This window comes from Triticum urartu, chromosome 2A (genome assembly GCF_056163025.1).
Source record: "Triticum urartu cultivar PI428250 chromosome 2A, HENAU_Tu73, whole genome shotgun sequence".
Lineage (NCBI taxonomy): Eukaryota > Viridiplantae > Streptophyta > Magnoliopsida > Poales > Poaceae > Triticum > Triticum urartu.
The window spans coordinates 119,516,329-119,543,332 of record NC_141874.1 but is presented as its reverse complement, the minus strand read 5'-3'; the positions used below and the strand labels follow the sequence as shown (position 1 = coordinate 119,543,332).

At 48.3% G+C, this 27,004-nt stretch overlaps 2 pseudogenes; both read left to right on the top strand.

The window, feature by feature from the left end:
• The first annotated feature begins 9,229 nt into the window (after positions 1–9,229).
• Positions 9,230–9,700, top strand: LOC147984208 (uncharacterized; annotated as a pseudogene).
• A 3,287-nt stretch (positions 9,701–12,987) lies between these two features.
• LOC147984207 (uncharacterized) lies at positions 12,988–15,042 on the top strand (annotated as a pseudogene).
• Positions 15,043–27,004: the final 11,962 nt, after the last annotated feature.

Below are 27,004 nucleotides of genomic sequence, written 5' to 3'. Positions count from 1 at the left end.
TTTTACGAATGAAACATGGACATGACAGACACCCAAAAACAAGGACATGACAGTTCGGCATAAATTTCTCCGGGACGGCACTAACTTATGTGTCACGAGCGAGTGTTTGCTTAATCAACCCTGTCGATCTAGATTGCGATATCTAGCTTCTTTTGTTCCATACGCTCTCACTGATTAAAATACCAAGTGATCAGGTAGATTTGATTTGGTTCCGGCAAATCCATGGATTCCAGCTGCATCATGCAATGTATATGCCGAGACGTGCTTATATAGAATAGCGCACCACGTACTCTTTTTGGCGCCTTTGTGATGCAGACTTATACGCTGTGATATTGTATGTGACATGCTAATTTGGCAGGACTGACTTAATTAATTCTTGTAAGGAAGATCACTAAGTATATATATGTCTAGCCGATTTGATCATGAAACTGGAATGAGTTTCAGTGTCTGTGCCTATGGACAAAGCTAAGCTCACGGGCCCATCTAAAATTCTAACAACTTTTAGTCTGTTTCAAACCTTAGCAAAGTGACATGTAATGCTAAAAGAAAAGCCACCCAAAAGTGGCCATATGATTTGATTGCTCAAAAGAAATAATGTCACCCATCAAAACTGACTTCTGCCCCATTTCTCACATGCCTAGGCTGCTGTTGATCAACTTTTTTTTTTCTTTTTGCAATTGCTAGGCGCACCTTCTTGCTGGGCCGGCTTTAAAAAAGAGGGAGGGCCTGAGGGAGGCAAATGGCTTCAACATGCGTTGCATATTTTGGAAACAAATCTGCATTGTTCGATAGCTATGCTAGATCGAACGGCAATCTTGCCTTTTTTGCTTCCTTTCATCCATCCGTGGACAACAATGATGTTGGGGCATTTCCATGGCACTCACTAATGAAAATCCACTTTTGGCCCGTTTGCGATCGGATCTTAATATCTTATGATTAGGGTTTGAAGAGCTAGCCAGTATAACTATAGGTCCCTAAATCCTTGTGTAGGTGACTTCTGTGAGAAGCTAATTTTTTTTTATCAAACAACGTGTCAAATGTGGGACTTGCAACCAATTAACCGTAAGTACATTGCATGCAAGTTCTAAAAGGTGGCGAAAAAGCTCGCACACTGGCTAGCTAGCTTGCTAGATACTCAGATTGCTAAGGCTGGGGCACTTTGGCGAGATATACTTGAATGGTAACTAGGGCACGCAACGTCGCGTGAAAATAGATATGACTAGCTAGTGCGCGATCACGACACTGGAAAGGGGTTTGCGAGGCGTCCGGAGGAACTATGATGAGATTACAAGATACGATGCTATGCCATAAACCCAATTGCTAAGCATATTCTTCTTGAGATTACAAGAGACAGACGCGAGCGCATCTTTACGCGCGTATGTGTAAATCGCCAAATCTTGAGCATATTTGATCGAGCTTGCTCCGGTACTCCAATAGAGAAATCGTACATGCGTCATGTAGATATTTCTTCACGTAGAGCAATCGACGAAAAGTTTCACATGAAAGCAGTGCCTGTATGTGCATGCAGTACACAGACGTCACACATCGCACGATGTACCGAGGAACTGTAGTGCCAGCTAGCTATATATTTCCAACTACTCCTACTTCGTATCCTTGCAAATGGACACACAATTGGAGAGGCCACCATGAGTCGGCAGTACTTGTGTTTCTGCGACTGCAAGACACGAATCTTCAGGCCAGCATGCGCGAGCACAAAACGGAGTAGCTAGTGGTGATGCTCGTGCGTCCCTTTTTTCAAGAACAATGCATGCATGAGTGAGTGATCGATGCTCATGTCCTTGCAGTTCCAACAAGTGGCCTGTCTCTGTAGTTAAAGTGCCTTGTTTTGTTACTTGGAACCATCAAGTTGCGTGCACTACCTTCTTCAAGGAATTAGTCTTGTCTATGGCATGTTAGAAGGGAGAGAGAATTGGTGGAATAATTGTTGTATTGCTTGAGCCTCGTGGGCATATGTATAGGAGTATAATCATCTACTTGGAGTACAAGACAAGCCGGAACAAATCCTAATCTATCTCGTCTTTCCTAATAAACATTACACTCAACATCTTCCCGCAGTCACAATGGTAGCGACGCAGACGGTGAGACTGGAGAAGAATCCGAAGGCAAGCTGACGGACCCCCCCCCCCAATAGTCGTAAAGGTCGATGCATCGCGGAGTCGTGGCTGGAGTGAAAACCGACGAGGTTGCTCAAGCAGGCGGTAGCCCTTTGTGCCGTTTGTCGATGTAGCCGAGAGCGTGGGTGGTGGAGCCGTGGTCGAGGTAGCCATGCGAAGAATGCCATGGTCGATGTCAAGTCGGGGTGGCCGGTGTCGAGGAAGTAGTCGTGGAGCCGCGGGCGCAAGGAGGCGCCGAGTTAGCATGGACGCAGTGGTGTCGAAGTAGTGGTGCGCCGGGGAGAAGATGTTGTTGACGACGTGTCGTGGCGGGTTTGCCAAGCCCGGGGATACATCATGGACGAAGGCACGCAACGGTGTTGCCAGCACCGGGCATGCGTAGACGGACGAAGACGAAGTTGACGAAGCGCCTACCAGGCTTGCCAGGCCCGGGGACACGTCGTGGATGAATGCATGCATCGGTGTTGCCAGCACCGGGCATGCGTAGATGAGGGACCTGCATGAGTTGTACGCCATGTCAGAGAAGTCAGAGGGGCCAGCAGAGAAGAACTTGACGACAATTGCGGCGTCCATCGGCGCGGGGCCAATGTCGCCAACGGTGGTCGGGGTAGACGAAGTGGTCGGGGTAGATGATGGCGACGCTGGCGATGGGCTGGTGCTTGGACGAAGACGAAGGGGGTGGACAGGCGGCAGCGGCTACGAAGGTAGCGGTGGCGGCGGACAAAGAAGAGCGGCGGCGGCGGCGGCTAGGTTAGGAGTGCGGCAGCGGTGCTCGAAGTAGGCGAATAACCCTCACAGCGTGACGAAGACCGGCGCGGACGGTGGCGTTCCCACGCCAAGGGAGAAGGCGCGGCGCATACCATGGTAAGTCGACGCGCGGTGATGGCGGAGTGGACCGCGGGCCGCGGCGCTACGCCCCGAAGGGGCGACGCAGCGGCGGCAGGTGGGCCAGGGCGACGGCGGGGACCGCGACGCTGCGGCCCGAAGGGGAAACGCAACGGTGGTTCGCGAGTTGGTGCAGCCGTGGGGACGGCCTCAGGGTGGCGGCGGGGACCGCGTATTGTGGCACTACGGCCTAAAGGGGCGACACAACGACGACGCACGAGTCGATGCAGCCGCGAGGAGAACCACGGGGCGGCGGCGCTGCGGCCCGACGGGGCGACACAGCGACAGCCCGATGCTCGATCGGCGGAAAGACGAGCGGTACTCAGGACGATCTTCACGGGAACTCCGGAGGCGCGCGTAACCGACAGGCCAGGTCGGTCGCGCAACGTAGATGAGGCGGATCGCGGCGACGAGCGGATGATCAATGAAGGAAATATGCCCTAGAGGCAATAATAAATTTATTATTTATTTTCTTATATCATGATAAATATTTATTATTCATGCTAGAATTGTATTAACCGGAAACATAATACATGTGTGAATACATAGACAAACAGTATGTCACTAGTATGCCTCTACTTGACTAGCTCGTTGAATCAAAGATGGTTAAGTTTCCTAGCCATAGACATGAGTTGTCATTTGAATAACAGGGGCACATCATTAGAGAATGATGTGATTGACTTGACCCATTTCGTTAGCATAGCACTTGATCGCTTAGTTTGTTGCTATTGCTTTCTTCATGACTTATACATGTTCCTATGACTATGAGATTATGCAACTCCCGTTTACCGGAAGAACACATTGTGTGCTACCAAACGTCACAACGTAACTGGGTGATTATAAAGGTGCTCTATAGGTGTCTCCGAAGGTACTTGTTGGGTTGGCGTATTTCGAGATTAGGATTTGTCACTCCGATTGTCGGAGAGGTATCTCTGGGCCCACTCGGTAATGCACATCACTTAAGCCTTGCAAGCATTGCAACTAATGAGTTAGTTGCGGAATGATGTATTACGGAACGAGTAAAGAGACTTACCGGTAACGAGATTGAACTAGGTATTGGAATACCGACGATCGAATCTCGGGCAAGTAACATACCGATGACAAAGGGAACAACATATGTTGTTATGCATTTGACCGATAAAGATGTTCGTAGAATATGTAGGAACCAATATGAGCATCCAGGTTCCGCTATTGGTTATTGACCGAAGACGTGTCTCGGTCATGTCTACATAGTTCTCGAACCCGTAGGGTCCGCACGCTTAAAGTTCGGTGACGATCGTAATTAGGGTTTTTGTGTTTTGATGTACCGAAGGTTGTTCGGAGTCCCGGATGTGATCACGGACATGACGACGAGTCTCGAAATGGTCGAGACATAAAGATTGATATATTGGAAGCCTATATTTGGATATCGGAATCGTCCCGGGTGAAATCGGGATTTTACCGGAGTACCGGGGGGTTACCGGAACCCCACCGGGGGTTAATGGGCCTACATGGGCCCTAAGGGAGAAGAGGAGGGCCGGCCAGGGCAGGCCGCATGCCCCCACCCCCTAGTCCGAATAGAACAAGGAAGGGGGGCGGCGCCCCCCTTTCCTCTTTCCCCTTCCCCTTTCCTTCTCCAACAAGGCAAAAGGGGGGAGTCCTACTCCCGGTGGGAGTAGGACTCCTCCAGGCGCACCCCTAGGGCCGGCCGCACCTTCCCCCTCCCTTCTTTATATACGGGGGCAAGGGGGCACCCCATGACACACAAGTTGATCTTCGTGATCGTTCCTTAGCCGAGTGCGGTGCCCCCTTCCACCATATTCCACCTCGGTCATATCATAGCGGTGCTTAGGCGAAGCCCTTCGTCGGTAGAACATCATCACCATCATCACGCCGTCGTGCTGATGAAACTCTCCCTCAACACTCGGCTGGATCGGAGCTCGAGGGACGTCACCGAGTTGAACGTGTGCAGAACTCGGAGGTGCCGTACGTTCGGTACTTGGATCGGTCAGATCGGGAAGACGTACGACTACTTCCTCTATGTTGTGTCAACGCTTCCGTTGCCGGTCTACGAGGGTTCGTAGACAACACTCTCCCCTCTCGTTGCTATGCATCACCATGATCTTGCGTGTGCGTAGGAATTTTTTTGAAATTACTACGTTCCCCAACAATCAAACCGATCACGCGCGAGGTCAGGGATGTCGCTCGGTGGAGGCGGAGTACGAGATGAGGCTGGCGATGACGGATGGCATGGGACGTCGTGCGGACGAGCTTGACAGTACCGGTACCCGGGCTGCCAAAGTAGCGCCGGCGCCCGGGCAGTGAGGCCCGAGCAACCAACGGAGCAGCCGCGCCCGAGTTGAGGCAGCCGACGAGCCTGACATGGCCGTCCCGATGCAGCCGAGGACGAGGCCGGCGAGGTAGACCGTCGGGCTGCCGTGTAGACGCGGCGGAGGCGGGTGACGTGGATCGATGGGCGGGCCGGCGCGCGAGCGACGGCTATGATTGGCCGTCGCATGCCGCGAGGCCGCCGGGTCGGGGCGATGCAGGTGTCCCGATCAGAGCAGGGCGGTGACGGCCAGCGCAGGGCGACGGGCGGATCAACGCGCGAACGGCGGTTGGCCCTAACGGGCAGCCTTAGCGCGCATGGCCGACGGGTCGGGGAGAGGCCGGTTGGTCGCGCCGGGGTCGGAGTTGAGACGCACGGGGATCGACGGCGGAGGTGGGCAACACAAACCGATCAAGATTAGATCGGAAAACCAAAAAGAAACTGCCGATCAAGATAACCGGCGGGGGGTGGGGGGATAAAACCCCGGAGCAAGGGCTCGGGAAAAAGACTCTTTAGGACAGCCGGTCAACATGACCGGCGGACGAACCCTAGATACGGGCGGCGCGGCCCCCCGGCAGCGGTCATGGACGCCGACTGCACCGGGGGCGGCGCGCAGGTACAGAAGCGGCGGCGGCTAGGGTTTAGGATCGAGTTGCGATAGATACCATGTTATAAGAAAGAAAGAATTGATGAAATAGTTGTTTATTGCTTGAGCCTCTTGGACATATATATAGAAATACAATCATCTATTTGAAATACAAGACAAGCCGAAACAAATCTTAGTTTATCTTGTCTTTTCTAATAAACACTATACTCAAAATGGCCTGCTGCAAAAGTCAAGAACGAAAAGGAGATCTACGAGGACTAGGCAACAAGTAGGCATTCACACAAACACTACTGTCTAGACCTAACCCCCAAAAATCAAGTACTAGTTCTGTAATTTGCTATACAGACCACCCAGAATTAACTACTGAAATTGTTGAAAAATAACAGTAAGACTAAAACGCACAATCTTCTGCTTATTAAGTCAAGTTATGCACGCATAGTTTGGCACTCTCTTCTTAATTTATCGTAGCAACTTCTGGTTAGGCTTTGCATCTCTTTTAGTATTATCCAGGTCTAGTTGCGTACACATGTTTAAGACAGGACACAACGCGGCTTGTCCTGAGTGCCTGGCCATCCAGTCCGTATCAGTTCCAATTTTCATAACATTTAGAATGTTTTCCCCGCAAAAAATTATTTTAGAATTTTCAAAATTGTGATAAACATGTATGATCACCAACAAAATTGTGATATATAAGTGTTCATGTCTAATGTGTGTTTGTAAATTTTTATGATTTCCTTTTTACTTGGAGCGGATAAAACAAATTTGCGTCGGCCAGAAAAAGCCGATGCCCTACAAAAGAAAAGTTTTAAGGGTTAAACTTGTTTTTTTTTACACAAGGCTAAGCTGCACAGGACTGGAACAAGAAAATGTATTCAAAATACCATGAGCCTCGCAAGAATATTTTCTCACCAGGGAGTACGTACGTGCTCTAGGATGCAACCCTATTCTGGTCTAACCTTTGGAGAGGTAGAGCTGTCTGGCCACACATATAAAATCTGTGTATGTTGATTTATACAACGTGGAATCTCCAAGTAAATCAAGTGAGGGAATATTGCATTAACCAAAGTGCAAGAGAGAATAGACACGCAGAGCTCAGCCAAAACGTTCCCCTGGAACCTGGGTACGTAGTGGGTATCTACACGACTATACTCTTAATACTTATGGACATATACTGTCATGTGTGAAGGATTAGTGTTGCTTTTTACCGGTGATTCTCTAGCATCTGTCTCTCTCTGTCTCTCACACCGTCACACGTGCAAATTAATCAGGAATCAAGAGATCTCCATGTTCTTGAGGTTCCAAATTAAGCACGCACCTCCAGAATCAATTGACCACTCCTCCTTTTCTAAAAAAAAAAGAATCAATTGACCACCAGTACCTGCAGGTCATCAACCTAATTAATTAAAACACCCCAGCTGGACCTCTCAAATTATAGCATCTTTAAAGCAAACCAAATCGCATCGATCGGTAGGCCTTGATTCTTCGTTCGCTCTAATTCCTGATTTACGCGCCTGGAAGTCCGGAAAAAGGCACACTAATCATATGGGGACGTGCTTAGCAAGATAGGCCGGCAGAGCATGCACAGTACTTTATTCCTGAACATTTCATTTCGCTTGAAGAATGCCTCAGTGCGTGCAAGTGGTGTCAGTAGTTACTGAGTACTCGTAGTTACTTGTACTCCCTCTGCTAGAAGGCATGCAATAATAGGTGATTGCTTAAGGCCTAGGCTTGCGGAATAATATTGGAGCACACGTGGTGACACGCACGACTAGTCGAAAAAGCTGCACGCACGCTTGCACATTTGAACAGTGTAGAACCTGCCTGCCCTGCCAGAGAGAACCTAACTTTAGTTAGGTGGAGGCAGACGATCTTTGACTAATGAAACCATCATTCATCCATGATCCATGCAGGCATCATGCGTGCCTCTGTTACTGTTGGCTCGTTATTGATCTACTGCTGCAGCAGATTGTTTGGAGCAAGAAAGAAAGAAAATGGTGTAGATGCATGCATGCATGCGGTGTGATGTGATGTCTCTGAGTGCTTTCTTTTTGCCGAAAGTCTACTGATGTCGACTATATACTATGCCATTTCACACGTGTTGGATTTGTGGTAGAAGTGCCTGGGCCCCGGCCGGCCAACCGTAAAAGAAGTTGCAGAGGACATTTTGTGGTGCTGCCTTTTTCTCCTGGCTTGGCTAGCTAGCCAGTCACGCCACGGCCGAGCAGTGACCCGGAACAAGCAAATATTCCGTGCTGCGGCTGCTTCTCTCATGGCGAGCTTGGGAGATGCCCTTCTTTTTCGCGCGATTTGGTGGAGAAAACAGAAAGGGCGGAATCATGTGCGATCTGTGGAGTTGTTGAGGTTGGAAACGGATCCATGCATGTTTGCTACTGTTGTCTAGGGGGCTTGGCTGCGGTATGGTGACGTGACGAGGCTGCCAGCGGGCCAACCACGCCCACAGTAATGCGATGCTGCGGCTGGAAGCTTGGATTAATGGACGAGTGAGTCAGGACTCAGGCGTCAGGACAGAAGAGTGAATCACATGATGTATGTTGCGCTGAAGTTTTAAGATGGTTCGTGTGGCTGCTGGACAGCGAGAAAGGCAGTGTTGCATGTTCAAATTGCTCTAGAGCCACGTTCGGTCTTGAATTATTGTGTCCAAAAAAATGATGATCCGATATTGCTGCCACATAATACAATCTATGTTTGTTTAGGGAGGTGATAAAAGGGCCACCGGAGAAAACCAGAGCGGGGAAATGGCGGCTGGGAAGAAGAAAATATTTTGCGGTGAGAGAGGCGCGGCTGCTTCTCGAGGAAGATGGCGTGAAATGGATGCCCTTTCTTTTTGTGTCGTGAATGCATCATGTGATGTGCAAAGTTGAGTTGAGGTTGGAAACGGGTGTGTCGAAAGATATGAATGCCAAAATGACAGAAGAAAAGAAATACAAAAGCCAGAAGAAATCAATTTGGCGGCCTCCGTCCAGGTCAGCAGTACAGCACGGGGTCCATACTAGCGACTGTTTGTCACGGATCCAAGTACCTCTATGGCCCACAACCCTGGAGAAGGCCGACCCAGAAGGAAGAAGCGGCCCAGCCACAAGTTCGACCCAGCCACCTGGGAATTGGGTGGTTAAGTGTTGGTGTGCGTTAGGTGGAGAGGCATCGAGAATTATCTGGAACATTGTACTCTCCTCCCGATCCCTTTCTTCCTCCTCGAACCCTACCTCCTCTGAACTTCCAAATTCCTTCTATGCCACTATGAACTAAAGTAAATCGAGTTGAGGGACGTAACATATGGTATCAGATTTGCCTGATTATCTCCAGAAGCCCACCTTCTCCACGCGCAATCAACGCCACACCCTCGAAATGGAGCAACGCATCGACGAGCTTGCGGCGACGCTCAAGCGCATCCAGGAGCAGAACGCCTCCATCCAAGAGGCGGTGGCGACATCGACGGCCCTCTTTGAGGAGATCAAGCCGTTCGTGACGGGCCTCGCGGAGTGGTGACCGGCGCTCGAGCGCTCGGTCGACGATCTGCGCACCGAGATCGGTAGCGTTCGCCGCGACTTGGACACCGTCATCCGCAACCCCGCCCTCGCCCTCAAGCCGACGGATCTGCCACCCCTGATCCCACGATCTGGTGGTGGGACGACTTTGGAGGCGAGCAAGGAGACGCACAGGCCCGATGGCCGCCGCGACGACAATTCGACTCGGGGGTCTGGATCTGGGGTAGTTACTACCCTCGTTCCGCCTCCGGCCATGTAGCGACCCGACCCGAATGGGTCAAGTCTCTGTGCTTAAGTGTCATCCCTGGATCGGTATGCTGACACACACAGTACTCAAGGATTTATAACAGAGGTAAATCACATGTAAAAGTAACGTAAATACTATTACCTCAAATCCAAAATAGCGGAAGTAACAAGGTTGTGGATTCCCATCAACACCAACGGCAAAGTTGAGTGTAGAAATCGTAACCCTAACGTATCACTTACTCGTCGTAAGAAATCCTGCAACATGAGACGTTGCAGCCACAAAGGGTCAGTACATTGAATGTACTGGCAAATTCACACCATAGAGAATGATGAACAATGGCTATCACTACATGCATATTTGGCTGGTGGAAAAGCTCTACGGTTATAAGGTTTTTGCGAAAAGCCAATTTTTCCCTACTGCAAAGAAATAGATTTTATTTAACTATCATGGTGGTTGTTGAACATTGAGAATGGTTGACAGCATTCTCAATCCCAATTAAGTAACATCATTAAACCCAACAATATTCATTTAAAGTAACGTGATGAGATCAACAGGATAATCCAAGAACTAGATACTCGAGATGTCCATAACCGGGGACACGGCTAATCATGATTAGTTTGTACACTCTGCAGAGGTTTGCGCACTTTTCCCCACAAGACTCGATCTCCTCCGTTGGTTTTCTCGCACTACATGGTGTTTGAGAAACGGATGACCGAGACATAGCCTTTCAGAAGCGCTAACACCTTACGTTGGATAGACCGGTACACCTACTTTCCCCTACATCTGCTAGTCTACCCTGTAAGAGTTCGCACGACTTAATCAACTATGCCAGAGCCCATAATGGCTTGTGGCTGCACACGGAAGTTTCTAGTATGAATAATCTCATGATCCCTTTGAACCTGGGTGGCGGTCCAAAAGAAAAACAGGCAAGTCCTGGAATACACAGGTGCCTAGACAGGCAAGTCCTGGAATACCCAGGTGCCTCAATCCACCCAGATGTGTGTTTAAGTTGCCACCTTAGATAAACCATTAATTAACAATCTCACATCTGTCATGAATACTCTCAAAACCCAATCCACGTCTATGAGCATAGCATGGCAATGTAAGCATAACGTAAAAGTAACTCCCAAGGTTTGAATGCAGGGCAATAGGTTCCTACCTCATCAACTACTTCCCAATACCCACATGTTATTAATCCTACTCATGCAATGTTTGAGGGTTGTAACTAATGCATAAAAACTGGGTATGAAAAGGGATATGATCAAAGTGTGAACTTGCCTGCAATGTTGATGAAGATGATTCGCACTCAAAAATCTTGATAGATCTACTCGTCACACTCCAGTCAATCTATCGTAAGCAAGCAATAGTAACCATACATAAGCAATCACTCAAAAGATCAGAAAGATCGAAGAAGTCGATTCGGAAAACATCAAAACCAAGAAAATAGCTCTTGCAACATAAAACAATTTCTAACAGTACCAAAATTATGTGAATTTGGCCTTATTAGAATGTTTAGGTCAAGAGCTTCGATTTGCAAAAAGAATCAACTCAAACGGAGCTACGAAACTCAAGTTATGATCAAACGAAGTTTGAATTCAAATCTGCTCTAATTCAAATTTTAAACTTTTCAAAAACATGTTTGAGTTGGATTACTGGATAGAGGAGATCGTAACGAAGAAGTGGGCGTTGGTTTCGTTGGATTTGGACTAACGAGTAAAAAGATGTGGTCGTTTGAAGTACAGGGACTAATCTGTAAATAAACTATTCACAAACGGGTCCCTGGCCGAAAAATAAAAAGAAAAAGAAAAAAAACTAAAATAACGAACGTTTGCTACCGAACGCTAATGAACGAACCTGTTCACTGCAGAAGCTAACATAGCGAACGTTTACTAATTAAAGAAAACGTTTCGTGGAAAAAAACAAAGCGATCTGGATCGTTGGATCCAGATCCGACGACGAGGGAGGCGGCGGTTACCGCGGCGATTGGGCTCGACGTCGCCGGAGAAGACGGCGGCAGCGGCGCCGGCTTCGAGCGGGCGGCGGCTCTGGTGGTCCTCCGGCGTGGCCGTGGGGTCGGGAAGAAGCGGCGCGAGGTGGTGAAGCCGATGGCGGGGTCGACGCTTGGCTGCGGCATCGGAACAGCGCGGGGCTTGGCGGCGGAGCTCGTCGGATCTCGCGAACTCCGGCGAGTTTGCGTGGAGCGCGGGGAGGGTCTCGGGCCTTCCGGTTAGAGGCAAAACGAGGCCGGGGCCTGGCTATATATAGGAGGAGCGAGGCTTGGGCGAGGGGCAAGGTGGAGAGGAGAGTCCAGGGCGGACTCGGCATCGGCCGGCGTCGGCGTACAGGAGAAGGACTCCTGCTGCCTTGCGGGAGGAGGAAGAGGACGCGGGGCCCACCTGTCGGCGTCCGCGGGAGAGAGAGGGAGGGAACGGGCGACCGGGGCGAAGGCGGTTCACGCGAGGGGAAGAGGCCATGGGCCGATTCGGCTGGGCCGTGGGGCGGAGAGGAGGAGAGAGAGAGAGTAGTGCTGGGCTTCGGCCTGGCACTGTTTGAAGAGCTTTTCTCTTTTTTTTAACACAGACAAACGAAAATAATAATAAAGCAAAGGAAAAACAAATATAGTCATATAATATATCAAAATTTGCAGAAAAAGATTTTCTACAACATGAACATTTTCCTAACTTCAAATAAAATCCACACAAATTCAGATAAATCAAAGAGTGCTACTGGTCTATTAAAATCCAACAAAAATCATTTTAAAAATACCAAAATGATTTCAAATAAATTTTTCTCCAATTTTCTAATGTAGGGAATCATGTTACCCTAATTTCCATGTATTTTATTTTTGGAGAAAAATAATTTGAATAAAACTCAAATAAATCCAAATTGAAAATAAATTCAAAAGAACTTTGAATTTAATTCTTTGAAACTCCCAACTCATATTTCATATAATTTTAAGAAGTCATTTTATCTTCTCTCATGAAAATCATTGAGCTGCATGAAGTTTATGAATTGAAATATTTCCAAATGAAATTCAATTGTTTTCAAATACCCTTTCATTTAATTTAAATGGAAGAAGTCATATCATCTTTGCTCAAGGGTTTTGTATTTGAAAAGAATTTGAATTCATGGAGATCAGAAAGCAAATATGAAAGTTTGGGAAAGTCCTTCTATTCCCTCTCATTTAACTTTCAAAAGTTTCGAATTCACTCACTTTCAGTCAATAAATCAAACAAACAATCAAATCTATCTATTTATTATAACATTCCAAAATTTAGAATTTTGGGATGTTACTGGCCATGGGTACGTACACTCTCGAGGATTCCCGTTCACGATCCTTATTCCGTTCTCTCGAGCCGCTGCCACTGTCTGGGGAGTTCTCGCGGCAGCGGAATGCCTCCCGCTCAGGCAGCCCACAGCGTTTTTGTTCCACTTCCATTCCCCGTCCCAAGCTTGATTTTCCACCATTCTGGGGAGAGAGGCCCCGCAGTTGGAAAAGGAATTGCGAGTCCTATTTCCGTGTGTTTCACCTTGATCCGGAGCTTTTGGTAGACACTGCTGCTATGCATTTTTCCGGGCCGATGATGATTTGGCTCGAAAATGGTGGGTTTACCTTGCGTAACCTGACTTGGGAAGCTTTCTGCAAATTGGTCTGTGACCAATTCGAGCGCAATGAGTTCTCCTCTCTGTTGTGCCAGCTCTTTCACTTACGCCAAACAGATTCAGTTTTAGCTTATGTTACTCAATTTAACGAGCTTATGCATTCCCTGTTGGCACATAGCAGTTCGTGGGATTCCGCCCTTTTTCCCTCTCGCTTCGTAGATGGTCTTAAGGATGAAATTCGTGTTGTTGTCCTTGTGCATAATCCTCGTGACCTGGATACTGCTATTTCTTTGGCTTATCTGCAGGAAGAGGCGTTGGAAATTTCTAAACGACGTGAACCGCGTCGCACTGATACTGGATCAGCGGTTCGGTCACATCTGAGAGGGGCAATGCCACTGCCTCCACCTCCAGGCCGGCCACCTCCCATTCCTGCAGACTCAGCGGCCGATCGTCGACCCGCGCCCAATGCTATGGCGCAACCATCTCCATCAACTGATGAGAGATTGACCACACTGCGTGCTTATCGTCGGGCACGAGGCCTCTGTTACTTGTGCGGCGAGAAATGGTCTCGAGATCACAAGTGTGCCACTGCAGTTCAGTTACACGTGGTCCAGGAATTGTTTGATGTCTTGGGAATTCCAGGTTTCGATGGGCAGTCAGAGCATTCGGATACAGCCAGTGAATGTCATACTATTTCCAGGGCAGCGTTGGAGGGTACTGTAACACCGCAAACTGTTCGGCTGCAAGGACTCATCCAGAATCAGAAGGTGTTGATGTTGATTGATTCAGGGAGTTCTCATAGTTTCATCAGTGCTAAGTTAGCTGCTCGTCTAACTGGTGTTGTGACTTCAGATCACCCTTTGCAAGTGCGCATTGCTGATGGGGGGCATCTCTGCTGTGCCCAAGAAGTGCCTAACTATGAGTGGTGGGTTCAAGGCATTAAATTTGGCTTTACTCTTAAAGTGTTTCCACTTGGTTGTTATGATATGATTGTGGGTATGGATTGGTTAGAAGAGCATAGCCCCATGGATATTCATTGGGGGCTCAAGAAGCTGCAGTTCTTGCATAATGGCAAGCCAACTTTGTTGAAGGGAGTGCAACCGAGTGTGCAACACTATTATCAGCTGTCATCGGCCCAACTGCATGCTCTGTTTGAATGTAATGATGTGCATTAGGTCATCCAACTCTGTGCTATTGATGTGTCAGAGGGAGAGGATCAGGTTCCTTCAGTGATATCGACTCTATTGCAAGAATTTGCTCATCTCTTTGATACACCATCACTTTACCTCAAGAACGGGACTTTGATCACACTACTCCGTTGATACCAGGGGCACAGCCTATCAACTTGAGGCCTTACCGTTACACTCTAGCTCAAAAAGATGAAATCGAGCGCCAAGTGGCCAAAATGATCAAGCAGGGCATTATTCAGCATAGTTGTAGTCCATTTGCTGCTCCAGTTCTGTTGGTGCAGAAGAAGGGCTTGAGTTGGAGATTTTGCATCGACTTCCACAGATTAAATGCCATCACAATCAAGAACAGATACCCATTGTCAGTCATTGAGGAGCTGTTGGATGAGCTTGCAGGGTCAGTTTGGTTTACCAGTCTCGATTTGAGGGCGGGTTATCATCAAATCAGGATGAAGGCCGGCAAAGAGTACAAGACTGCTTTCAAGACTCACCACGGACATTATGAGTTCAAGGTCATGCCCAATGGTGTTACTGGTGGTCCCTCTACCTTTCAAGGCACTATGAATATTGTGTTGTCGCCTCTGTTGCGCAAGGGTGTGCTTGTATTCATTGACGACATCCTGGTACATAGTGCCACCTTGGAAAAGCACAAGGAGCTCCTTCGACAAGTGTTTCAGTTGTTGCGCAAGCACCAGTTCTACCTCAACCAAGCTAAGTGCAAGTTTGCTCAATCGCGTCTTACTTATTTGGGTCATGTCATCAGCGCTGATGGAGTCGCAACGGATGACAAAAACATTGCAGCAGTCTGGGATTGGCCAACTCCCACCTCAGCCAGAGAGGTTCGCAGATTCCTTGGGTTGGCTGGCTACTATAGATGGTTTGTGCGCAATTTTGGTGTGGTCAGTAGAACTATGTCAAACTTGCTTAAAAAGGGGGCAGTCTTTGTTTGGAGTGACGAGGCAGAAGCTGCCTTTCAGCATCTGAAAAAATCCCTTATCACTGCGCCAGTGTTGGCCTTGCCGCGGTTTGATCGCACCTTTGAAGTTGAAACTGACGCATCTAACACAGGAATTGGCGCGGTGCTGATGCAAGATGGTCACCCGTTGGCTTTCTTCAGTAAAGCTCTTGGACTGCGAAATCAAGGTCTTTCGGCATATGAGAAAGAATTCATGGCAGTATTAATGGCGGTGGATCATTGGCATCCGTATTTACAATCGGGAGACTTCATTATACGTACTGATCAATGCAGCCTCGCCCATCTGGATGATCAAAGACTGACAACCACCTGGCAGTGGCGTGCTCTCACCAAACTCCTTGGACTTCAATACAAGATTGTCTATAATAAAGGCGTGGAGAACCGAGCGGCAGACGCCTTGTCTCGCCGGCATGGAGCTCTGTTAGCAATCTCTGTGGCTCTACCCACTTGGCTGAATGAGATCACCAAGGGGTACCAATCTGACCCCAGGCATGTGAACTGCTACAGAAATACACGGGGGCAACAGACCCTACGGCTTCGTATACTGTGCATGATGGAGTGAACAAATACAAGGGACGTGTGTGGCTTGGTTCCAACAAAACAGCTCAAGAATTCATGTTGCGTCAGATGCATTCTAGTCCGTCTGGAGGACATTCTGGTATTCACGTGACTTATGACCGGCTCAAGAGGCTGTTTGCCTGGCCTGGTATGAAAATGGCGGTGACCAACTTTGTATCCAGTTGTGGGGTTTGCAAACAAGCGAAACCCGAGAATGTGCGCACCCCTGGATTGCTGGAGCCTCTGGAAGTTCCACCACACCCATGGCACACTATCACCTTGGACTTTGTGGAAGGGCTGCCAGTTTCGAAAGGGTATTCCTGCATCTTAGTGGTTGTGGACAAGTTGACGAGGTATGCTCATTTCGTGCCTTTGGCTCATCCCTTCTCAGCTGTTCAGGTTGCATCTACTTACATGACAAACATCTACAAGTACCATGGTCTTCCTCATGCCTTGGTTTTTGATCGGGATCGTATTTTTACTAGCAAGCTTTGGAGAGAACTTTTCCGGCAAGCAGGCACGGAGTTGTGCATGTCTTCTGCTTATCACCCGCAAACGGATGGCACCACAGAACGAGTCAACCAGTGTTTGGAATCTTACTTGCGTTGCTTTGTTCATGCCTGTCCACACCGTTGGTTTCAATGGCTGCATCAAGCGGAGTTCTGGTACAATACTTCCAAACATTCAACACTGGGCGCTTCTCCCTTTGAGATGTTATATGGCCACCCTCCAAGGCATTTTGGTATTGTAGATGCATCGGCCACAGCTCCCTCAGACCTGGTGGATTGGATGCATGAAAGGGCTTTGATGACAGCACTGCTCAAACAGCAATTGGAACGAGCTCGTCAACGTATGAAGGATTTGGCTGATAAGCACAGATCTGAATGCTCGTTTGCAGTGGGGGACTAGGTGTTTGTGAAGCTGCAACCATATGTCCAAGTTTCCGTGGCAGAGCGAGCTAATCATAAGCTTTCCTTCCGTTACTTTGGTCCGTTTCAGGTTTTGGCGCGGGTGGGCACGGTCGCTTACCGTCTACAACTGCCTGCATCAAGCAAGATCCACCCCGTCTTCCACGTGTCGCTGCTTCGAGGAGCTCTACCACCGACTACGGCAGTCGAGCCCGAGCTGCCAAACCCAGCAATGCCGCACTCTCCGCCGGGGATTCCGAAGCAAGTACTGGCTCGACGCGTCGTCACCCAAGGTGCTGCAAAACTACCACAAGTGTTGATCAAGTGGACGAACCAGCCGGCGTCATTAGCGTCGTGGGAGGACTACTTCGAGCTACGCAGTCGCTTCCCGGGTGTTGCGGCTTGGGGACAAGCCGATTCTGAAGGAGGGGAGAATGTCACGGACCCAAGTACCTCTACGGCCCACAACCCTGGAGAAGGCCGGCCCAGGAGGAAGAAGCGGCCCAGCCACAAGTTCGACCCAGCCACCTGGGAACTGGGTGGTTAAGTGTTGGTGTGCGTTAGGTGGAGAGGCATCGAGAATTATCTGGAACATTGTACTCTCCTCCCGATCCCCTTCTTCCTCCTCGAACCCTACCTCCTCTGAACTCCCAAATTCCTTCTATGCCACTATGAACTAGAGTAAATCGAGTTGAGGGACGTAACACTGTTGTAGTCACCTACTAAGGGCATCTCCAAGGCGGACGTGTAAACCTCCCGCAACCGTACGGATCGCGCTGTTCGGGCCTCGAAAGTCATTCAACACCGACATGTATCGGACCGCCCATCCGCGGGACGGTCCAGACACATTTTTTTCCGTAAACCGGAGACAAACGTAGGAAGGTTTGCGGGAGTCCGGCCCGATCCCAAGGTCGTCTCTGACCGCCCTGGCCCACCAAAGACTCCTCCCCTACCTCACGCGTTCCCGCCTGTTGTCAGCTGCCCGCATTCATACCGTTGTAGAGCGCGTCACTCAACATTGAAGACGGCTTAGGGCGGACGCAACCTCTCACTGCCTCCGCCATTAAAGCGGTGCGCACGCCGAGCGCATCGCCCGCGATGCCTCTTCAGTGTCTGCGCCTGTTCAATGCTGGAGACGCGTGACTGGACGGGACAGGACGGATATCTTCCATGCCCGTTCAATGACGATGTCCGTCCGTCTGCCGCCATTAAGCAGGCTTGCCGGCCATGAAACCCACTCTGGCATCGTGCACTGACACACCCAGATGCCTCGCCTCACCGGAATCTGCTATATAAAGGCGGCCACACCTGGCTAACTCCACACCACAACACAAGCCCCTCCACGTCGTCCTTCTTTGCACTGCATCTGCCATGATCGCCAGTGGGAAAGCACTGTGGGACAGTCTGCCGCCGGAGATGAACCATGGGGTGGCCTCCCTTGTAGCCACCTGGCATAGCCGCCGTGCCAGGCGGATCAAGGCTGGCTTGCCGGCCAGCTCTCCTGAGGTCTCCGACGATGAGGACAATACCACGATGGAGACGGGCTCCGACGACTCTGCCCCGGCTCCCATGCCTCCTGTTCACGCCGGTTTCACCATGGAGTAGGTGCAGGCGCACTTCAATGCGACCATGGCAAAGGTGCAGCCTGCATCGATGCCTCTGTCGGTGTTCCAGCTGGCGCAGGAGGAACAACGGTACAACCTGTTCCTCCCGGAGCAGTACCAGCTGGCGGAGGGCCAGATCTTTCTTTAAAAAAAAGGGGGGGCCTCCCCGGCCTCTGCATCAGAACGATGCATACAGACAACTTTATAAAAAAGCAAATAGGTTCAACAAAGGTCTTAAAGTCTCAATGAAAGTAAAGAAAAGCTCACAGAGAGCCAATAAAAAAGTAGCCATAAAGCCACTATCGGCTGGCATAAGAAAAATAGGGAAACTAATTGTCTATCCTATTACATGACCGCCATCCAAACTGGTTGAAAATATCCCGTGCTACCATCTCCCACCGGATAGATCCAGTAACCAAACGCTCCCTGGCCTCCGTTTGAGTGAGTAGCGACCATATACGGATCAACGCAGTGGCTCGGAAGATAACCTGCAAAAAATGAATGTTTGCCGTTCTGTTAAAAACCAAATCATTTCTGCAATTCCATACTGCCCACAATAAAGCACATACTCCTACGCGAATGTGTCTCGCTGTTTCGGCCTCTATCCCGTTAAGCCACGTTCCAAATAATGTGCTGACAGAATTTGGAGGAGTAATATTAAAGGCTATATGCACCGTCCGCCATAGCACTTTTGCCAGCGGGCAGTCAAGAAAAAGGTGTTTGATAGTTTCATCCCGATTACAAAAACTACATCTAGTCGGTCATGTCCAGTTACGCTTTGCTAGATTGTCCTTGGTTAAGATGACTTGTTTATGTACAAACCACATAAACACTTTAATTTTTAAAGGAACTTTGACTTTCCAAACATGTTTGGAACTAGGAATGGAGCTAGAGTTGATAACATCGAGATACATTGATTTAACTGTAAACTCCCCAGTCCTAGTAAGCTTCCAGCGCAACTGATCGGGTTGGTGAGACAGATGTACCTCCATCAGTCTATGCACTAAATGGAGCCAAGCTTCCCAACGATTACTGGCCAGAGTCCTCCTAAATTGAATATTGAGGGGGGTGGACTGAAGTATTGTTGCAACGTAAGCATCATGTCGTTGAACAATACTATGAAGAGACGTATATTGAAGCGCGAGGGGTGGCTCTCCTAGCCAAGTATCCTCCTAGAATCATGTGGTGGTGCCATTTCCGATTATAAACTTTGTCCTATTGAAAAATGCTGCCTCGACTCTCATCAGCCCTTTCCAAAAAGGCGAGTCCGTCGGCCTTACTGTGACCTGGGACAAAGTTTTGGAGTGAAGATACTTACTACAGAGAATCTACACCCATGTGGCCTCAGTCTCTACAGATAACTTAGACAACCACTTGCTGAGAAGACATCTGTTCTTGATTTCAAGATTTTCAATGCCAAGATCCCCTTGGTCTTTTGGTCAACAAATAATATCCCATTTGGCAAGTCTGTATTTTCTTTTTAGTTCATCACTCTGCCAGAAGAATCGGGATCGGTAGAAGTCCAGCCTTTTCCTAACTCCAACTGGAACCTCAAAAAAAGATAAGAGAAACATAGACATACTCATGAGAACCGAATTAATAAGGATTAATCAGCCTTCGTATGACATGAGCTTGCCCTTCCAGCAACTCAGTTTCTTCTCAAATCGATCCTCAATGCACTTCCATTCTCTGTTTGTCAGCTTACGATGGTGAATTGGTATACCTAGATATGTAAAAGGTAATGCTCCAATTCGCACCCAAACAATTGTCTGTAAGCCTCTTGTTTCTCATTGGCTCTTCCAAAATAGAATAATTCGCTTTTATGAAAGTTAATCTTTGACCCGGTCAATTGTTCAAATAAGCATAACACCAACTTCATATTTCTCGCTTTTGCCAAGTCATGCTCCATAAAGATGATAGTATCATCGGTGTACTGTAGGATAGACACACCTCCATCAACTAGATGAGGCACCAAGCCACCCACCTGACCAGCCTCCTTAGCCCTTCCTATTAGAATTGCCAATATATCAACTACAATGTTGAACAAAATAGGAGACATCGGATCACCTTGTCGCAGGACCTTATGTGTTTGGAAATAATGACCTATATCGTCATTTACTTTAATTCCAACACTCCCTTTTTGCGTGAAAGATTCTACCTGTCATCGACAGGCTTCATCAAAACCTTTCATACGCAAGGCCTGTTGAAGGAAAGGCCATTTGACTTTATCATACACTTTCTCGAAATCCACCTAGAAAATAACTCCATCTAGTTTTTTCGTGTGAATTTCATGGAGCGTTTCATGAAGGACCACAACCCCTTCTAGAATGTTTCTGTCTAGTATGAAAGCAGTTTCGGAGTGTTGCGCCATAGAATGTGCAATCTGTGTGAGCCTATTAGTCCCGACCTACGTCAAAATTTTGAAACTAACGTTAAGAAGACAGATCAGCCTGAACTGCTCAATTCTCACAGTCTCTGTTTTCTTAGGGATCAGGGTTATCGTTCCAAAATTCAGGTGAAATAACTGAAGCTGTCCAGAGAATAAATCATGGAACATCGGTATCAAATCCCCCTTAATATTATGCCAGCACTTTTTATGAAACTCCGCTGGAAATCCATCCGGCCCTGGAGCCTTATTATTTTTCATCTGCGAAATGGCCTCAAACACCTCTTTCTCCGAAAATGAGGCAGTCAAAATATCATTCTCATATGCAGCGAGTTGAGGAACATCCTCAATCCTAGACTCATCCAGGGATACACAATTATCCACCGAAGGCCCAAACAACTGCTTGTAGTATTCGGTTATGTATAATTTTAGGTTTTCCTATCCTAAAATCGTTCCTTCGTCTTGTTCAAGCTGAAAGATTCTTTTCTTTCTGTGCTTACCATTAGTGATCATGTGAAAGAATTGAGTGTTCGCGTCCCCTTGGACAACTTTGCGAACCTTAGCCCGCAGCGCCAACTTCAATTCCTCTTCACGGAGAAGCTCTTTCAATCTCATCTCCGCCTCAAGCTTAGCATTAAGCTTCATGGTCTATAGGATTATGGACTCGGCTTTTAAATCTAGGGACTGAATAAGTGTTAGGAGCCATTCCTTTTCAACCTTATAAATCCCACTAATATGCTTAGCCCACCCACGCAAGAAACTCCTCAAGTGCCTTATCTTATTCTGCCAACGCTCAACCGAAGTCCTACCTCCTGCATCCTTAGCCCATTCCCTGGCTATAAGATCCAAGAAGCCTTCTCTTTCAAACCACGCCAATTCGAACGAAAAATAGTTTTTGTTCCCCATGTGGGTTGCCTCATTTTTGTTCCCCATGTGGGTTGCCTCACCGGAGTCCACCAGTAAAGGTGTGTGATCTGAAATTCCGCACGAAAGTGCCTAGACCGTTACCAAGGGAAATTTTTGTTCCCATTCGACGCTCGCAAGGACTCGATCCAACTTATCAAACATCGGGTTTGGCAAAGTATTAGCCCAGGTGAATTTTCTATCCGAAAACTCTATCTGTCTTAGATCCAAGCTTTCAATAATGGTATTAAACATGAACGACCACCTGCCATTGAAATTATTGTTGTTCTTTTCTTCTCTCCTTCTAATAATGTTGAAGTCACCCCAACCAAGATTGGAAGCTGCTCGGAACCGCAAATTCAAACAAGGTCCGCCAAAAACTCTGGTTTGAGTTCGGGCTGCGCGGCACCATATACCGCCACCCGTGCCCAATTAAACCCATCGGCCTTCGACCTAACCCGAAACTTAACTGTGAAATCTCCCATCACTACACTTCGCACTTCCAGCGATTCACATCTAACTCCAAGTAAGATCCCACCCGATCTTCCTCTCGGAGGGAGGCAGTGCCAATCAAAATCAACACCTCCCGATAAAGTACTGAGAAACTGGGGAGAAAAATTATCTCTACCAGTTTCTGAGAGAGCAATAAAATCCAACCTAGGCTCGATGGAAGCATCTGCAAGAAACCTTCTTTTAGCCAAGTCTTTCAGACCTCTGCTATTCCAAAAGATTCCTCTCATATTTCATCATCAAATTTTTTAGTAGTACGGATCCTAGCACTCCTGCGCACCGTCGACATAGGGTAGACCTTCCGCTTCCACTTGCGTTTAGGTTTGTTTTGATCCTCCACCCGGTCCTCACAACCGGGCTCCTATGTCCTCATGTTACAAGTTGGATATATAGCCGCATCGTGGGTGTTACAAGTTGTAATGCCCCGAGACCGTTGCGCCAGGTGTCTTCCAGTTATTCGCTGTTGTTGCCTTGTCATTTGCTTGAGTGTCATGCATTTCATATCATGTCATCATGTGCATTGCATTTGCGTATGTGTTCGTATCATGCATCCGAGCATTTTCCCCGTTGCCCGTTTTGCAATCCGGCGCTCCTATGTCCTACGGCATCCCCTTTTGTCTCTTTTCGTGTGCAGGTGTTAAACGCTCTCGGATTGGACTGATATTTGCCAGGCAACCTTGGTTCACTACCGGTAGACCGCCTGTCAAGTTTCGTGCCATTTGGAGCCCGTTTGATACTCCAACGGTTAACCGGGGAACCGTAAAGGCCTCGTGCGTGTTGCAGCCCAACACCCTTTCAAAGTGGCCCAAAAACCCATCCAAACCTCCTCCATCATCTCGGTCGTTCGATCACGATCGCGTGGCTGAAAACCACACCTCATTTGGACTCTCCTAGCTCCCTCTACCTATATATATATGTGCCTCCCCCCGAAATTTCGCGCAGTCTAACCCTAGATCCAACTCCCTCCGCGCCGCCGGACATGTCCGTCCGCACTGGACGCGTCCACCCGCACCCTCCACGTCGCCCGGCCAATCAGAGGCCGCCACATCAGCTCACACCGTCGCTCTCAACCAACCAGAAGTCTCCATGTCAGCCGCGCCCGCGTCCACTTCGTCGCGGCCCGCGAATCCCATCGCAGGCCCGCGCAGGCCAGCGCGCCGCCGCCGCTTGCCCGCTGCGGTCCGAGTCCCCGCCGCCCGATCCGGATCGCGTCGCCGCCTGAGGGCCTCGTCGTCGGCCACCGTCTCTGGTGAGCCCTCACCGGAGCTCCGCCGCCACGTCGACACTGCCGCTCCTCCGCCGAGCGCCTCGCCTCCCTGCGCTCCTCCGCCGCCGCCACCTTCCATCGCATGCGCCGCCTCGCGCCTCCTCACCACCCTCATCTCCTCGCGGTAGCAGCCACCGCCCGAGGCCGCCGTGGCGCCCGTAGATGACCGCCGTCGCCGGTGAACGGCGTCCGACGACGGGTCCTCGACCCCGACCCTCGGACCCGGTCGCCCCGTCTCAGATCTCCTTGTTCCCGGCCTCTCCTTGTGCTCCTCGCCATCGCCGGAGTTCTCCCCGCCGCGCCGCCGTCCTTCATCGCCGGCCATGGCCGCCCCCTGCTTCGTCTCGATCGGGGATAAGAGTCGCGCCGCGTTGACCCTCTCGTGGGCCCTTCTCCAGCGCGCCGGCCCACCGCAGCCTCGGCTCGCCTCTTCTTCAACCTGGGCCGAGCCCATCTGGTGAGGCCCGCCTTTTCCCTTATCCATCGCCGTGGGCGATTGTTGTTATGTTGCGCTCACCAGCAAACTTGATGTTTTGACTAAGTCTGAGAATTATCAACTTCATGTGTGCATGTTCATCACCTTGTAACTCCTCATCCGTAGATCCGTTTTGCATGCATGATATATCAAAATGTTCATCTGATTGTGCTCTTTATTTTGTTCCATTGCACCATGCTTGTTTGAGTCCATCTTGATGCCCTAAATGTTGTTGCAAGAGTGCTATGTAATGTTAGTTTCTGTTTCTTAACAGATTATGGACATTTGTCATTTTGCCATGATTAATGTGTGCTTCATATGGTCTTGAGCTCTACATGTGTTTTGTTATATGCCATGCCATCTTTACAGGGGTGTATGCCATGTATTTTTGTGATCTATGTGGCGACTAGCACAAGCATGCAAAGTAGCTCTCGTGATGTTGTTGATTTCAGGGACTTAGAATTCTTCTAAGTCATTTCCCTGATGTTATTTTTATGTCATGTATTCATGTTGCGACAGAGTGATCCATGCCTCTTTTGAGCATGTTCAGTAAGGATGATTTTGAGATATTATTATGTTCTATCCATCCATATCTTTGTTTGCAATTATGGAGTACCCTAGCATGACTCAATCTTGCTCTACTTTTGCTATGAAATGTTCCTGGCAGATTGTTTATGTGTTAATCAATTTTGCCAAGGTTGTTGTAGTTGATCCATGCATACTATGAGATTGTTCTTGCCATGATTAGCTTCTTGATCATGTCTTCTTGCTGGTAGTATGCTTATTTTGTCATTGTAGCGACCAGACCTCGAACAGTTTGATCTTTGTGCTCCGGTGTCATCCCTGGATCAGTAATGCTGACACCACACAGTACTCGGAGGATTTATAACAGAGTAGCAATCACACACTTATTACATCGAGTTTCTCCATAGAGAACTTATTACAATAAATATGGCTTAAGGCCATCTAATAACGATAACAGCGGAAGGCTTGGAAGATAAGTGAGTCCATCAACTCCAACGGCATCACTGAGTATAGAACCACGACCTAAAAACTCCTTAATCGTCGTCTGAAAAGTCTGCAACATTAACGTTGTACCCCGAAACGGGTTAGCACATGGAATATGCTGGCAAGGTAACACATAGAGAATAATGGAATGAAACAGCTATACTATATGCATATTTGGCTGGTGGAAAGCCCTATGGTTACTGTTTTGCGAAAAGCCAATTTTTCCCTACTACAAAGGAATAAATTTAATTACTATCATGGTGGTTGTTAAACATTGAGAATGGTTGACAGCATTCTCAATCCCAATTAAGCAACATCATTAAACAAAGCCCAACAAAATTAATTTAGGGTAACATGTTGAGATTCACATGATAATCCAGGTACTAGATACTCAAGATGTCCATAACCGGGGACACGGCTAACCATGATTAGTTTATTACACTCTGCAGAGGTTTGCGCACTTTTCCCCACAAGGCTCGATCGCCTCCGTTTGGTTTCTCGCACTACATGGTGTTTGAGAAGACGGATGACCGAGACATAGTCTTTCAGAAGCGCTAGCACCTTACGATCGGGTAGACCGTACCACCTACATCCCCTACATCTGCTAGTCTACCACTGTAAGAGTTCGCACGACTTAGTCAACTATGCTAGAGCCCATAATAGCTTGTGGCTGCACACGGAAGTTTCTAGTATGAATAGTCTCATGATCCCTTTGAGCCTGGGTGACGGTCCAAAAGAAAGCAGGCAAGTCCTGGAATACCCAGGTGCCTCAATCCACCCAGATGTGTGTTTAAGTTGCCACCTTAGATAAACCATTAATTAACAAACTCACATCTGTCATGGATATCACTCACCCAATCCACGTCTAGTAGCATAACATGGCACAATAAGCAGCGTAGAAGTAACTCCCAAAGGTTTGATAATAAACAGGTAATAGGAACTACCTCAACTACTTCCTCATCCCACAATTTAATTAGATCCTAATCATGCAATGTGTGAGGATTGATCTAATGCAATAAAACTGGGTAGTAGGAAAGGTATGATCAAAGTGTTACTTGCCTTGCTGATGATCCGGGAAACCTAGCGATTCGAAGTAACAAGCGGCGCACTCCGGGTATTCTATCGCAGACAAACAAACAAGCATACAATAAGTACTCATCTAATGCACAGGTAAAACTCAAATAAAAGATCTAACCAGAAGGTTCAACTTAAGAACTCTGGTTTGCAAAAAGAATCAATTCGAACGAAGCAACGAAAGTCAAACGGCGGAAGAAAACAACTTCGTTCTACTAATCTGGATCTAGGGAAAATTTTACAGTAGCAAAAACTTGTTTAAGTTGATTAAACGGATAGAGGGTTTTGAGACGAAACTCCAAGCGCTTGAATCGCCTGATTCCGACGAGCGAAAAGTTATACTAAAAAGAAAATCGGATCGGGAATCGTGATCAGAAAAATCGCGGATTAAATCCGAGAGAAAGAAAAACGACGAACGTTCGTTAGAACGAACGGACGGACGAACGCTCGCTATTTAAATAAACTAGAAAAAACCGATCTATTTAAAAAAACCGACGAAAAACCGACGGAAAAACCGAACGGTTTTTCGAAAAAAATTAAATAAAACAGCGCGGAAATCGAGGCGGCGGCGGACCTCGGGCGGCGTGCGGCGGCGGGCGCTGGGGGCGGCGGGCGGCGCTGGGTGGCTCGGCTAGGGTTTGGCTGGGGCCGGGGCTGGGCCTCCCCCCGGCTTATATATCCTAACGGGCCGGGAGTCCTAGTCGGACACGGCCCTAGGTCGGTTCACTGTTTTTTTTAATATTACGCGTAGACAAAAAAATAAAAGAAATACTAAACGGACTCCAAAAATTCCGAAATAAATTTTCACGGGCTTCTAAAATCAAGCCGCACAAGGTGAACATTTATTTGGGGCCTAA